The sequence below is a fragment of the Bombus pascuorum genome, chromosome 13 (genome assembly GCF_905332965.1).
Source record: "Bombus pascuorum chromosome 13, iyBomPasc1.1, whole genome shotgun sequence".
NCBI lineage: Eukaryota > Metazoa > Arthropoda > Insecta > Hymenoptera > Apidae > Bombus > Bombus pascuorum.
In genome coordinates, this window is record NC_083500.1 from 4,696,590 (window position 1) to 4,709,782 (window position 13,193).

The 13,193-nt window shown below is 35.9% G+C and overlaps 1 protein-coding gene and 2 long non-coding RNA genes across 3 annotated transcripts in view; 2 read left to right on the forward strand and 1 right to left on the reverse strand.

Annotated features, from left to right (window-relative positions):
* Positions 1-6,019, reverse strand: part of LOC132913521 (uncharacterized) — a 164,249-nt gene extending 158,230 nt beyond the window's left edge. The window contains exon 1 of the mRNA XM_060971929.1: positions 5,701-6,019. The gene's annotated coding sequence lies outside the window, so the exon portion shown is untranslated. The remainder of the gene's footprint in view (positions 1-5,700) is intronic.
* The window catches only part of LOC132913524 (uncharacterized), a 234,395-nt gene that overhangs the window by 164,353 nt on the left and 56,849 nt on the right, over positions 1-13,193 (forward strand). The window lies entirely within an intron of this gene.
* On the forward strand, positions 1,438-9,916 carry LOC132913523 (uncharacterized). The gene is made up of 3 exons (XR_009659400.1): positions 1,438-1,961; positions 7,769-8,058; positions 9,276-9,916. It is a non-coding gene; the product is annotated as an uncharacterized LOC132913523 (long non-coding RNA).

Consider the following 13,193-nt stretch of genomic DNA (forward strand, 5'->3'; position numbering starts at 1 on the left):
CCAAGGTATCTATTAGGTTGTCCCGAAAGTTTCTTTCGTTTTATAAGAAATTAATAGACGCACAACATTTTCTGTTTTATATTATTTTATCAAATTATATTTCTATATAATTATTTTCTTATAAAACGAAAGAAACTATTTCGAAAGAGGACACAAAGCTTGAGCTGTGCAAGCTTTCGCAGTGTTTGAAATTCATAGAACAATTGCAGATGTTATTCAGAGGCGAAGTTTTCGTAGGAAACCACGTGCAATTTTCTTGGGCGCGAATTCCTTTTTTGTACACCATCAGGTCCAACACGCTTTGCACCAGCCGCAAACTGTATGCATTTCTCTGGCATCGTGCCGTAATGAAATGAAGAAACTAACAGTAAGTGGCGAGCGCTGTAAAGTTCTGCGAAAGCTTTTAATTAGGATTACACATTATCTCAAACTCGCGTTGCGCGCACGTACTCGTACCAAGCAGCTATTTCAATTACACCACCGAACAACTCCGTGGAAATGAAACTCTTTTGAGTTAATTTCAGATACGAACGCAATTACGATCAGAATAATTCGTATTTTTCGTTCGAACGTTACACGTGTCGTTCTTTCACTCTCTATACTCGTTTCATTCGAAAAATGATGAAACAAGTTTCGGGAACGCATTCCCTTTTTACAAAATTCGAGTAATTTTCCCGACTAAAATTGAGACATTGCTGAAACTTTCAACCCATATCCGTGGCACTCGATCGATGAGAATTTTTCATCGGCTTATCATCTGTATAAATTTTTGTTTTCAGTACGGATGCAGAATTTTCCAACGACGAGATATCGTATCTAGGTAAAAACGGCGATTTTAACGCGAGCATAACAGTAAACGAAGTATGATTTATGCCCGCCAATGTATGACATAAATTCACAACTGATCCGTGCCCGAGTGCGATTCGTCCAGTCAATATCGGCTTAAAAAAGGAAAATATTTTCGATTACTGCTCCTTTGAATTCTTTCACTCTGCCCGGGTCTCGTCCCTGTCGATGCTCATTTAAACTCATTGAAACGAGTCACGTGCCAAAATAAACGTCATCGAGGACCATCCGACCGAAGAATCGAACAAATTTGACTACGTTCTACTTTAAATTCATTCGATATACATAACAATGCACCTGTCGCTTGGAACGTTAATGAATTCTTTATTGAACGTAATTTTCCATCAACTTTTACAAAAAAAGAAAAATGACTAAAACTCAAACGTGTAAATTAATTTTTGTCTGTCTTCTTGGAATATCATCAAAATTTTATAGGTTTTATTGGCCTATTTCGAATTGGAAATATTTCTAAAATTATGCGTCAAACTTTTCTTCTACCCGTGAAATTGTGAGACAATAAAACGGAGGCGATCAGAAGGAAAACGAGACGCAAGTAGAAAAACGCGAAATCGATCAATTTGCCTCCTTATTATTCGCCGATTAGAAAGAAAGCGGTATTAAGGCGAAGAAATTACGATCGCAGAGCGATAAAACAGGCCGCGCAATGAGAACGAATATTCGCTCTGATTAAGGAAGGAAATTACGATCGCGGGAAGATAAAATGGGTTGAGATGAGAACGAATGCGACTTGGAATGGGAGGAAATTGTTCTTTAGCTCTTTGAGATACAAAGCTCGACGCGGGTCTGATATGAAAACTACCGATAGCCTTGTTCATCCGGCAGAAAAATTGCGTTCGATCATTTACTTTCAATATACTATCGATCAAATTAACACGGAATAACAAGATTGTTTCCCCTACTCTCTTTTAAATATACTTCACAGATAAAGCCGTTTCATAGATAATTACGAAAGCAGATTTAAACGAAGAATATTATTGCCATTGTCGAAATGGCCGTGAGCGTAACGTAACACGGTTTTCTCGTTCACATTCAACAACTTTTCCATCGGAATAATCTTATCTCGGATCTACATAAATTTCCTCAGGTATAGTTAAGTACGTAAATTACTCTCTTTCCTTTTTTCTCTGTCTCTCGAATGCAAGTGTAGATGTACACTGTGTATTCTTCTTCTTTTCCCGGATATATTAACCGTGAATCGCAAACAGAATGCTAATTATAAGACAAGGGATAAAATGGTACCGATTATCGTTCCTTGATCGGTCATTCGAGACGCGAACGCTCGTTTCAGCGACCTAAGCATGGTACTTTAAACAAAAGCCACCCGTTTCCTATCGTATTATTGGCCTCTGGCTCTTCACTTTCTTTCCGCTAATTGAAACTTCCCTAATTGTCAGCAAGATTCCGTGGAAGTATCGTTCGCTCGATTTTCTCGGTCGTGTTTGTTATCTATCGAAAAGGAATCGACCTTTGTTGGCGATCGACCGCGATCTTCGCTACAAAAAAGCTCCTTCCAACGAAAAATTTCTCCAAGATAAATTCGAGCTCGAAAGACAGCTTGGACGAAGTTTAAATTTATAATAGGAGTCAAGTTAAACAGGATATTTTCCGCGGTTAAAGAGGAAAGGAATACGTGAATAATTTAATTTTGACGTACTTCATTCGCTGATGGAACCGAGAACAAGTTTCCGGTTTTAGCGAAACTTCACTCGACCATAAGTTTTCATTCCATGTAGCGGTGCACGAATCGTTGGCTTTTTTTTTTAAGTTTCACAGGAATGAAAATTTATTTGCCAACTTCCTTATGCTCGAACGCGGAATAAGGCTACTCTGTCGCGTTAATTTTTGCAAACGCGAGTGAACCGCGTATAGTCATTAAACACATAATGTATGAGGCATTTAAAAAATGTGAATATAACTTCTTATGTCAAAATAAAAAAGATTTATACAAACATATCCAATATTCTGTACTAAAACTATCTAGCTAAAAATGATTTCTTCGTTTTAATAGCCTCGCTGTTTATATCGCAATCTTCCTTTTTAACACATAAAAGTTGCACTACAACTTTTGTCCAATGCTTTTGAAACATCTGGTAGCCTCGTCGGGAATAAACTAGGAAAAATTTGGTTTCCGGTGACTCGTTTGGCGGCGAGATTTATAAATTACTGTGGAACCTTTGGCCGAAATAAAAACTGTAAGCGGTAGGTTACACGTGAAATCCCGAAACGGAAGTTTAACTAAGGCCGACAAGAGGTGCAAGTGTACGGTTTTAAGTTGAAAGTGATCACTTCAAAGAGAATCTTCCACCGTCTATGTGATAATTTTCCCGTTAGGACGTCGTGAGTTAAAACGACTCTACTTATAGTAGAACGTAATATTCGCGTAACGGTTTATTTGCATAATCGAAAAAAGAAAGCAACGAGGGGAAGCCTTCAAAAGACGCTTCTAAATAGGGAACGCAATCTCCTGTCGGTTGCTTCGAATGCTACGTTATTAACGCGCCATCTTATGGCTGGCTACAACACATTCTTAAGATTGAGAAAATACCAGGCGTCCTACCTTTGTAGCTGCACTTCGAATTTCTACTTACAATTCAAGATCATTCGTGGAATAAGCTTTAATTAAATCGCGTTTCGCTCTTTCTGCGCGAAATTAGAAACTTGTCCTCTGTTTATTAAGAGATGATCGTGTTCGTATGGTCACTGTTTAAAGTGAACGAGGATATCACACAGATTGTTAGGAAATAAGAGTTTGCAATTTTAGAGCTAGAACGGAATATTTTTGTTTAGAAAATAACTAACTTTTTTACATTCCTTTTCGTTTTTTTTTTTATTTTTATTTTCGTGCAGGAGCATTTCAACTGAATTTAATTTGTTTGTAATTTAGACTTTATTTTTTATTTTTATTTTTTCCTAATTTATACCCTGTACAATATCATCGCAATAAATTTCGTCAGAAATCGATGAGAGCTTCTCACGCGCGTTAACGGATCATTAAGGTCCACAATTTTGGTTTCATATCGAATCGATGAAAATGAGTAGGTAATATTTTAAGCGACAGCCTGCAGTAAGCTATAACTATTTATCGACTATTAATTATTTAATATTCATAATTAATTCTACTCTTGCTCTACCAACATCCGTTTGCTTTATTTTCTTGCATCTAAACGTCTAATTCTTTAAATAATAGTCCATGAATTTTTTGAAATTTGTCTAACCTCATAATCCTATTTTATCCTATTTTTTATTTAACAAAATCAGTATTTTTAAACTAGATACGATGATTATTGCAAGAAAATAATCGTATCTCGAGTTCAACACTTTGATTCAACTGAAATCGAGTTTCGACTACTGCGCCTTTCGATAAGAGCTACTTTTCGATTAGTAGGAAACACGAAAAGTTTGCGCGGAAATCCACTCGGTTGTTTCGTTTTATCCCCTGTTATCGATCATTCCCGCTAAACTTACGTATGTCGTGTGTTTCCTCTTTGGACACGAAGAAAGATGAAAACTAAACATTTACTTTCGGAACACGAAAGGTAGATCCAACTTTTCCAACAATTAAACGCGAGATTTATGAACTTATCGTTGTCAGTGTGTATTCGTAAAAATCTTCATTCATTACTCGGATTCGAGATAATCTCGCTTGCCCGGTATCGATAAAGATTTTTAATCACGATGCCAAGATAAAAATAATTACAAAAAGAGGATGATATACAAACATATGGAAACTATTTAACTTTAATTTAAAGAGGTATAGAAAAATAATCTCTCCGGACTTTTGATTGTCAGATATTTTTATTCACTTACGAAACTATTAATTGGAATTCTTTGTTTTAAACGAAGAGAGAATGTCCGAGTGATTTATTAAATTTTCCACTTCTCTTTATTTCGAAATTCAACATCAATATTTTTTTTTAAATCGTAAGCAACAACCTCGTGTCACACTGGAAACCTGCGCCTGTCGGTGAACTCACAAAAAGGTCTGTTCCATTTTTTTTCCCCGAAAACACGTTGCATAGCCCCAAATTATTGGAGCGACGAGAAAACTAACTGACCGAACGCATATTGAACGCTACCAAACGTCAGCTCCAAAACAGAATTTATGTTCCTACAAAATGACAAATAATTCACGGCCAGCCCGGTCACATCGTGAAAAACCAGGCTCGTATTGAGACCATAATATAGGGTTTAATGTGAAAGAAGAATATATCTGTTTTTAAAACGGCGCATTGCGATCGAAAATGATGCTATTTTTCGTTCCAGTGGAATGGGAAATTGTACTGTCACTTAGAACGAAATTAGGATTTCTTTCACGTTCTTATGGAGATTCGAAACTCAAATAGAGACACCTGTTCGTATTAAACGACATCACGTATCACGCTCAAGGCAGTCCTACCTATCTTACAAAATATTTCAATTATATTTTAATAATGAAATTTTCTATTTATTACTCGACATTCATATTAATTACGATAAAGTGTTTTCGTCGTTGCAAAACAACAACGTTTCGCAAATTCGCAACTCAGAATTAGTCAAATCGATAAGAAGAACCCAGAATTTTATTTCTTGATCCGTCAATAAATAAATCCATCGCTAAAAATATACAATGTGTCGTGAATCACCTAATATCATCATTTCCAAAGATACCATTTAATCAGCGACCACTCCTTCGAATCAAATACGACGATTTCTAAAATTAATCACAAAGACGATTGATATTTAAAAAATTCAGAAAACAACGATTTGTCTCAAAACACTTCAACTACATTAAAGTAAAAAAGAGAAGCTTATATCAAGGGGAGAAAGATAAAAACACGCACTACTGGTACTCACCTCAGCCAATGGGCCGAGCCGGGAACTTTCAAACGGAACTGGGAAAATTCAACGAAATAAGCACCAGTGATTGGAGAAAAAAGAAACACGTTCGTTTTCAACTGTCGCGACGATTGTCACGCAAAAAAAACCGAGTTTGATCTAGGATCGACACACGAAACTAAGGCGGGAGCTTCTCGCGATTGAACCAGTTGGAGCAGTGAACAGATACAACACATACGGCACGAGGCGCGCGAAGCGACTGAGCCTCTTCCAAGCGGCGGAGTCGCTGCAGACCAGCCGACCTCTGCCGAATCGGACGAATGGGTATCGTTCGTGCGAGATCGTAAGGATTCAGCGCGTCCACGTTGCAAAACCACGCTACTTTACGCGCCCGCGAAATAATCGTGCCACCGACGTTGACTAGTCAACTTGGTTCCACGCGTCCACGCGCGACTTCTGTCAAACGATGCGGTTGCTCGGCGTGAGTACTGCTAGCGACGTGCGACGTAAGTATCACCGTGCACCAAGAAAGATCAGATACCGAGGCGAGCCAAGCTTTGGCACGTCCGGTGTCGCTGATAAGTCGCTAGATTAAATCTACGTGTCGCGAGAGTATTTAGTAAATTTTAGGCGAATCTCTCGTAGCACGAAAAGGATACTTAGGAATGCTGAGTAGAAGCTTGGTAAAATTTGATTTCGCAGGATTTAGTTGAAAGATTTTCGACATTTTCGGTGATTCGTAAGATGGAAAGGATATTTAGAAATGCTGAGCAGCAGAATACTTTGGATTTCACAGGATTGAGTTAAAAAGTTCCTGAGCTTTTGGCTGATCTTTAAGGGCGGATGGATATTTAGGGATGTTGAAATTTCGAAAAGTGTTGAGAAGCTTGACAACGTTTGTTTCTATGGAACTGATTGCGAGTTGAAGTTTCCGACCAGAATTTTCGAGATTCTCTTCAAAATTGATATTGCCAAGGTGTCTGAGTAAGGTGTTGAATTTTAGATGATCTAGGGTTTTGAGTAGGACATTGGAAAAGTTCATGTTTTAAACATTAAATTGATACAATAAGACAACTTGATAAAAGGATTCAGAGTATCTTATACGTAAAAAGCTACTGACCGAAAGAACTCGAACCAATTGATAAGCTACGACTAGTAAAACGCGCTAATTTGCGATTTGAGATTCTAATAATTTGAGATTTTAGGCAGTATATTATTATATACTATTATATGAATACTATTATATATTGTTATATTGTACCATATTATTATGTCATAAATCTTAACAGCCCGCTTTATCAGTGACAATTTATCAATCGATTCTTTTATCGAAGATGATATTTAAAAATCTTGAATAGAGCTTTGTCTGAAATCGAAAGAATTAAAATATCCAAAGATATAACAACGAAGTAATTAATTTGATAAGAGGATTCGAGACATCTATACATGGAGATCTGAAATGAGTGAGACAAGTAATAATTCTAATCCGCGCTTTTAAAATTCATATATATTTATATAGATAAGATCGATATGATAGTTAGTAATGTTAAATATTACTTTGATAAAGTTTGTTTTCGAGAGATCGTGTCGTGATTATAACGAGGTACATAAATTAGGAAATAACGGTATGCGAAATATTGTCGATATGACAAATTTAAGCTACATTTAGGATCTAAAGGATGGGAATGTAGGTATGATAATGCAAATAAAGCTGGACTTTGTTAAATTACTGTTATTTGATTAAAATATGTTTGTACAGTTAATTGCACCGTATTTTGTGGACGAAGTTACGATTATTAATTTATAACGACAAGTAGAAATTAATGCAATAAACAAACACGTTCGCAAGAGATAACAGTTTCAGAATGAAATATCTGTTTCAACATACGTATCGCCTCGATAACGGTAACTAGCACTCGTTTTTCAATTTGCCTTGAATTTATATTTTAAAAATTGCCTTTTCCGTGCTCACGCCAACACACGTGCGCTAAATATCGATTATTCTCACATGAATATTTTCCCTGGCGATTCACAAGTGTCATCAGCATACACAACCGTGGAAATGAATACATTATTATTTATACAGGTCTCGTCCGTTGAAAAGAAAGTTTTCATGGGAAATCACTGGAAGTTTTAAAGTCTGTCACGACTGTACTGGTTCTTCGGCGAAGGTTTACTAGCCACTTTTCTAATTACACAGCCAGCCCTCAATGACCACAGATGTCTTCAAGTTTATGGGGTCATGTCGAAAGGAGGACTCGATGGAATTCATCGGCTCTCATTGGAATGTGGTAAAGGCCGGAATGAAGGTCGAATAAGTCTCTCAACCGGTTGTCGCAATCTCCAGCTGGTCATGTTTCCAGTCTAATGGAGTTAGTAAGTGCATGCAAATCTTCGAGCTGTGTCTTAAAGTGACGACAAATTTGAATAAAATCGCGTGACAAATACCTTAGAAAATGGATTAGCTAGATGGAGCGTTTAAATGCTCTCTTTTCTTACTTCGAAGCAGAAACAATCGCAGTATTATACGAATCTTCTGATTTCAAAATTTGAAAATTTACTTGTTAAATTAGAAGCGCAGAGGTAGCGACAAAATTTCGGGTTTGAGAAAACTGTAGATGAAGCTAAACTTCAATATAGTATATAAGTAGCCATATCTTGTTAAATTAACGAGAATGAATGTTTGATGAAATTTTAATGATAAAACTCGGAAAACTTCTTATTTTCACGAGGAGTTCTTAGTTTACTTATTATAAAATTATTAATTGGTGATACTAAGCAGATAGTTTTTTCCTGTTTTAAAACTCCTCAAAGAAGATTCCTTCGGACAATTATCGATTTCCCTTCGGAAACTTGTCAGTGTCTTTAACGTTAAAACTTCCTTATTTTATTGAGACGACGTCGAGAATACGCGATTATAAGTTTTAAACGAAAGTTTCACCGTGACTCCTGTCGAAATGCAGAAATCGGGGGCAATCTACGCCGGCGTCGACCCACTTGCACCTAAAATTTATTACTCGCATCTGAACCCTATCATCCTCAATCTGTGAAATAGCTTTTCTTCTTTCTTGCGATCCTTATCTCCGTCTGTACCGGCTACGTCAGCATTTTCTGTCTGACAATCTTATTTATCTCAACACTACAGTTACACTTTGTCGCTGCAGTGACAATACCGCAACGATTAATTACGTATAATATCTTAAATTCAGTAAATATATAGCCTCCTCAGTCGAGACAATTCTTTGCACTCTTTGAAAAACTGTCGCTTTCAGAGTAAGAGAAGAAAGTTGTGCTACATTTATTAAATTAAAATAGTTTCATTTTATTTGTTGCGATAACGAACATATACTGGTAAATATGAGGAAGATATAACAATGATATTTAACAGACTAACATTTATAAGGTAAAAAGAAAACAAATTACCAATCTAAAAATATCAGGTGATAATCCAGTTACACATTGTTAGGATATTAGATATAGATCACATTTTACGTAGAAATTAAAAAGGATAAAAATTAATATTCTTAGCGATAATAAATTATATAAATTAGAGAGGAATTTTTACTGAGCATTTCTTAAAAAACTTGTTTCAGTCGGTTTGTTATGCAAACGAGCAGGGGTTTTGTATAGTCGGCTCGTATTGGGAGCTCCCTTGCGAATCAGTCTGAAAACACTTGCTCGAACAGAACGAACTGTCAAGCGAAGCACGTATGTCCCCTAATTACACGCACGGGACGCGTGCATACGCCATTTCGAACAAGTCCGAGGCTCTGGTACATCGGTTCGTTACGCACCGGATCGAGCTACAATTTACGTAGTCGTTTACCATGTCCCAGCACGCATGTACGCGTTAATCGTGACTTATTCCAATTCTTCAATTGTCCTCGTGTCAACGCTGCAAATCTGTTTCGTTTCGATCTATTCTTTTATCGCCATTCCATCGAAAAAGAGAAATCAAAAATCAAATTCGATGCTAAAATATAATACGTAGAAGTTACTTGCGGAATTAAGATTTATTTTCAACGATCGTATTAAGTTTCCAATTAAATCTATATACATTTTCCAACGGTTATGTAAATTCATTCTTCCGAATTTGTAAACATCGTTATCCCTAGTTCTTGTTCGGTGTGCTTCTTTAGCGATTCTGTAGTCTTCTCGTTAGATTTCAATTTTGAAAGTCAATATTAATTTGTACTAATATTTGCGTGGGATATAAATTCCTAATTTATTATAATTCCTTTGTTATTTTAATCGCTACTTTAGACACAGACAATGTGGCATTTCTAACATTTACTTTCCATTCACGATATCTACCTACCAATTTAAAATCATGAAGAAGCATTCCGGATGCATCAGTCCAGTGACTGATTTTTCGTATAATTTTTCGATGACGTAGATTCCAATTAAAAAACAGTTCGCTGTACGTATATTTAACCAGAGGAAAGTAAGATTGGATAAAAGAAAGTTTGTTACGCATAAGCGTGATATCCAGTGTACCGCCTGTTGTTCTTTTCACCGTGACCACTTTCTTCTGTTTAATTTGAGTGTCACGCCTTTGAGCACCGCGTCAGTCGATGTAATAACTCGAACACCGGGAAGATGTGCTTACCTCGCGTGATTATTAGAAGTTGTTAACAGAAATGTCTACTACCGCGTATAAACGATTCCTGTAATGTTTCGAAGTTCACACGTTTGGCTGAACATGGTTGGTTTACGAGACATTTTGGGCAATTGCGTGTCACATTAAATTAGGGGAATTTGCACAGTCATTCAATGCGATGGATCGAATTGATGTTTGGAGCAGTGATGTGAGTTAATCGTGATTTCATCTAATCAGGCTTGAATAAACTTGCTTATATTTGCTTCTGCTTAACGATGCTTGTTCATGATAAATTGGCCGCGTACCGTCTAAACTTTACACGCTTCCGAGGAGCATTGATCGTAATTTATCGCAACGTTGGACGATTGGCTTCCGCCTGTACAAGTTATTAAGAAATATCCGAGACTTTGAAGCCTTGTAGTGGTCACTGCATGGAGTAGAAAATTTTGTTTAATCAATATAGTATTTAGAATTGTCGTGATGGTCGAGAAAATTATGTTTATTAAACATTTCTTTTCGAAGATATTATATTTTATAATGAAAGTCGGTATTGATTTTGATTGAACAGTTTTTACGATTTTTATATCGATTAACCATTTCATATTTGTCACGAAGAATACTAAAAACTCTTACAATTTCACGCCATCAATTTTTAACACTTAATATTATCCATATATATATAATTTTAAAATTTACTTTATTTATTTGTTGTTCGTACACTATTTTATTTCATTTCTATATGATCGTACGGATACTAAGTAGCTTAGTTATATTAATCATGATTTTTTAATTTTCAAATGAACGTAAGAAATTTTGATCTGATCCCAGTAAGCTTCTTTTTCAAGCGCAAAGAAGACTACGATGTATGAAAAATTAATTATATATTTGACTTACCGTATGCATATCTAGCTATTATGTACTCGTTAATTATAAAAATATCTGCTCAAGCTATACTAAGATTGTAATTACGAAGTCGTTTCTTGTGCTTGAACGAGTTAACGCTGCAGGCGACGACTCGAGCTTCTCGTGGCTCGGTCTGATTAGGCTTGCTTATGCTTCATTAAATTTAGCAATCGCTGCTCGAAGGCAAATTACGTTAGTCTATATACGGCTTTCAGAGGCTGCGAAATTTTCTCTTTCATCGGTGTTCACCTATTTCCATGTGCGTCGCTTAATCAACCGTTTAATCGTGGCAACCAGTTTCATATTCGCCATTCACCTTCTATTGAGCTGCCCGGAAAACTCCTAACGAAATTTAAGAGAAATTTAAATTAAGATCTACTTTTATAGAGTTGGATAACATATGGCCTGAACTAATTATATTTCCGATATTAAATATAAATTTAAATAATTAAAAATTCTTAATTAAAATTAAATTAAATTAGCAATTACTTGAGTTTTTAAATAATTATTTCAATTTCGACAAATATCGAAACTGCAGCGCTAAAATACTCAAATTCAGCAACAGCAATATTAGCCACGTTGGTATTTGAATGTTTCAAGATAGCATAAGCTACTTTTCAAGCAAATTACAAGAACAAACGTGGTAATATGCAAGCATGAATGATCTATATCACGTAAAACATTCATTAAAGTCTGGTGGTTGACGTTACATCCATGCATGCAGGCAAAACAACTCTATACGGTATGATTCATTATGCTGCAAGTGTTTGTCTGTTGCCTAATTCCACCGCAATTTGATTACTATTCGCGAACTTGAGTTTCCTTCGCTTTAGCATGAATGTGCAAAGCCGTTTGCTCTCCTTCTATTTGCCAGACACTGAAAATCAAGCTTTCTAATTTTTAAACCGCGAGATAAATGAGTTTAGTAAATATAAATGAAGATCACAGGGTAAAAACACGATAAATCACATTTTTTATTTTTTACAGAGGAACAATTTAAAAATTCTATATGTCAACCAATTTTATACAAGTGCTATTCCTTTATTTGATATTAGGATGAAATATATGCTTTTGTTATCCACATATCGATCGTCGTGGAATAGCATGCACGGTTTATTTTACGAAATTTCGTGGATTTGTAAAGATGGCAAATTATTTTACCTGTATTAATTACTTTCTAAAATTTAAGCGTTAAATTCTGGTTATGAAGGATTAAAGTCTCTCCTCGTTTAGTCACAAAGTCACCTTTGGGCCATCCTTGCATATAATTAGATATGAGTTTGATGAAAAAAATCAAAGACGCGTGATATTCAAGTTTGAGATAAATTTGTCGCGAATATCCTAACCGAAGCGAAATGTTGGCATAGTTGTTAATCAAACACGCTGTAATTGACACCAGTAATTTGCAGCATCTTGAGAAGCATGCGACGCTTCTCGTCACACGGAAAGCTATGGCCGCGAGCGTCTGTTCAAGTTGTAACTTCGTCATCGTTATTAACTCGCGTTAAGGTAGACATACATGACGATATTATCGTAACATGTTCAACACTTAGTGGTTTGTTAGAAAAATAATTTTTAATTGCTTCAAGACGAATACAAAAGTGAAAGAAATCCCTTACAAAATAGGAGACATTGTATTCGACGATTACGTTTCACTAACGATTATACCTCGTTCCTGTTGAAATTTTCCGAAAACCTTGGCATTTTTACACGCCACTATTATGGCTTTATGAAGCGTAACAGGTAAACCTACGAAACTTATCCTTTTTTCAGAATCTTGGGATCTTCTCCTTTACTATTTCCATAAAACTATCAACTTTAGGAAATTTGTACACGCCATCGTCATAATATAAAGCAAACCAAGTAAACTCACAAAAGTCCCTCTTTTTCTGAAAATCTTGGGATTCTTCTCTGTACAATTTCCATAAAATTATCAATTTTTTAAATTTTATACACGTCGCTGTCATGGTGTCATAAAGTAAAAGAACTGAACGCACAAAACCCTCAT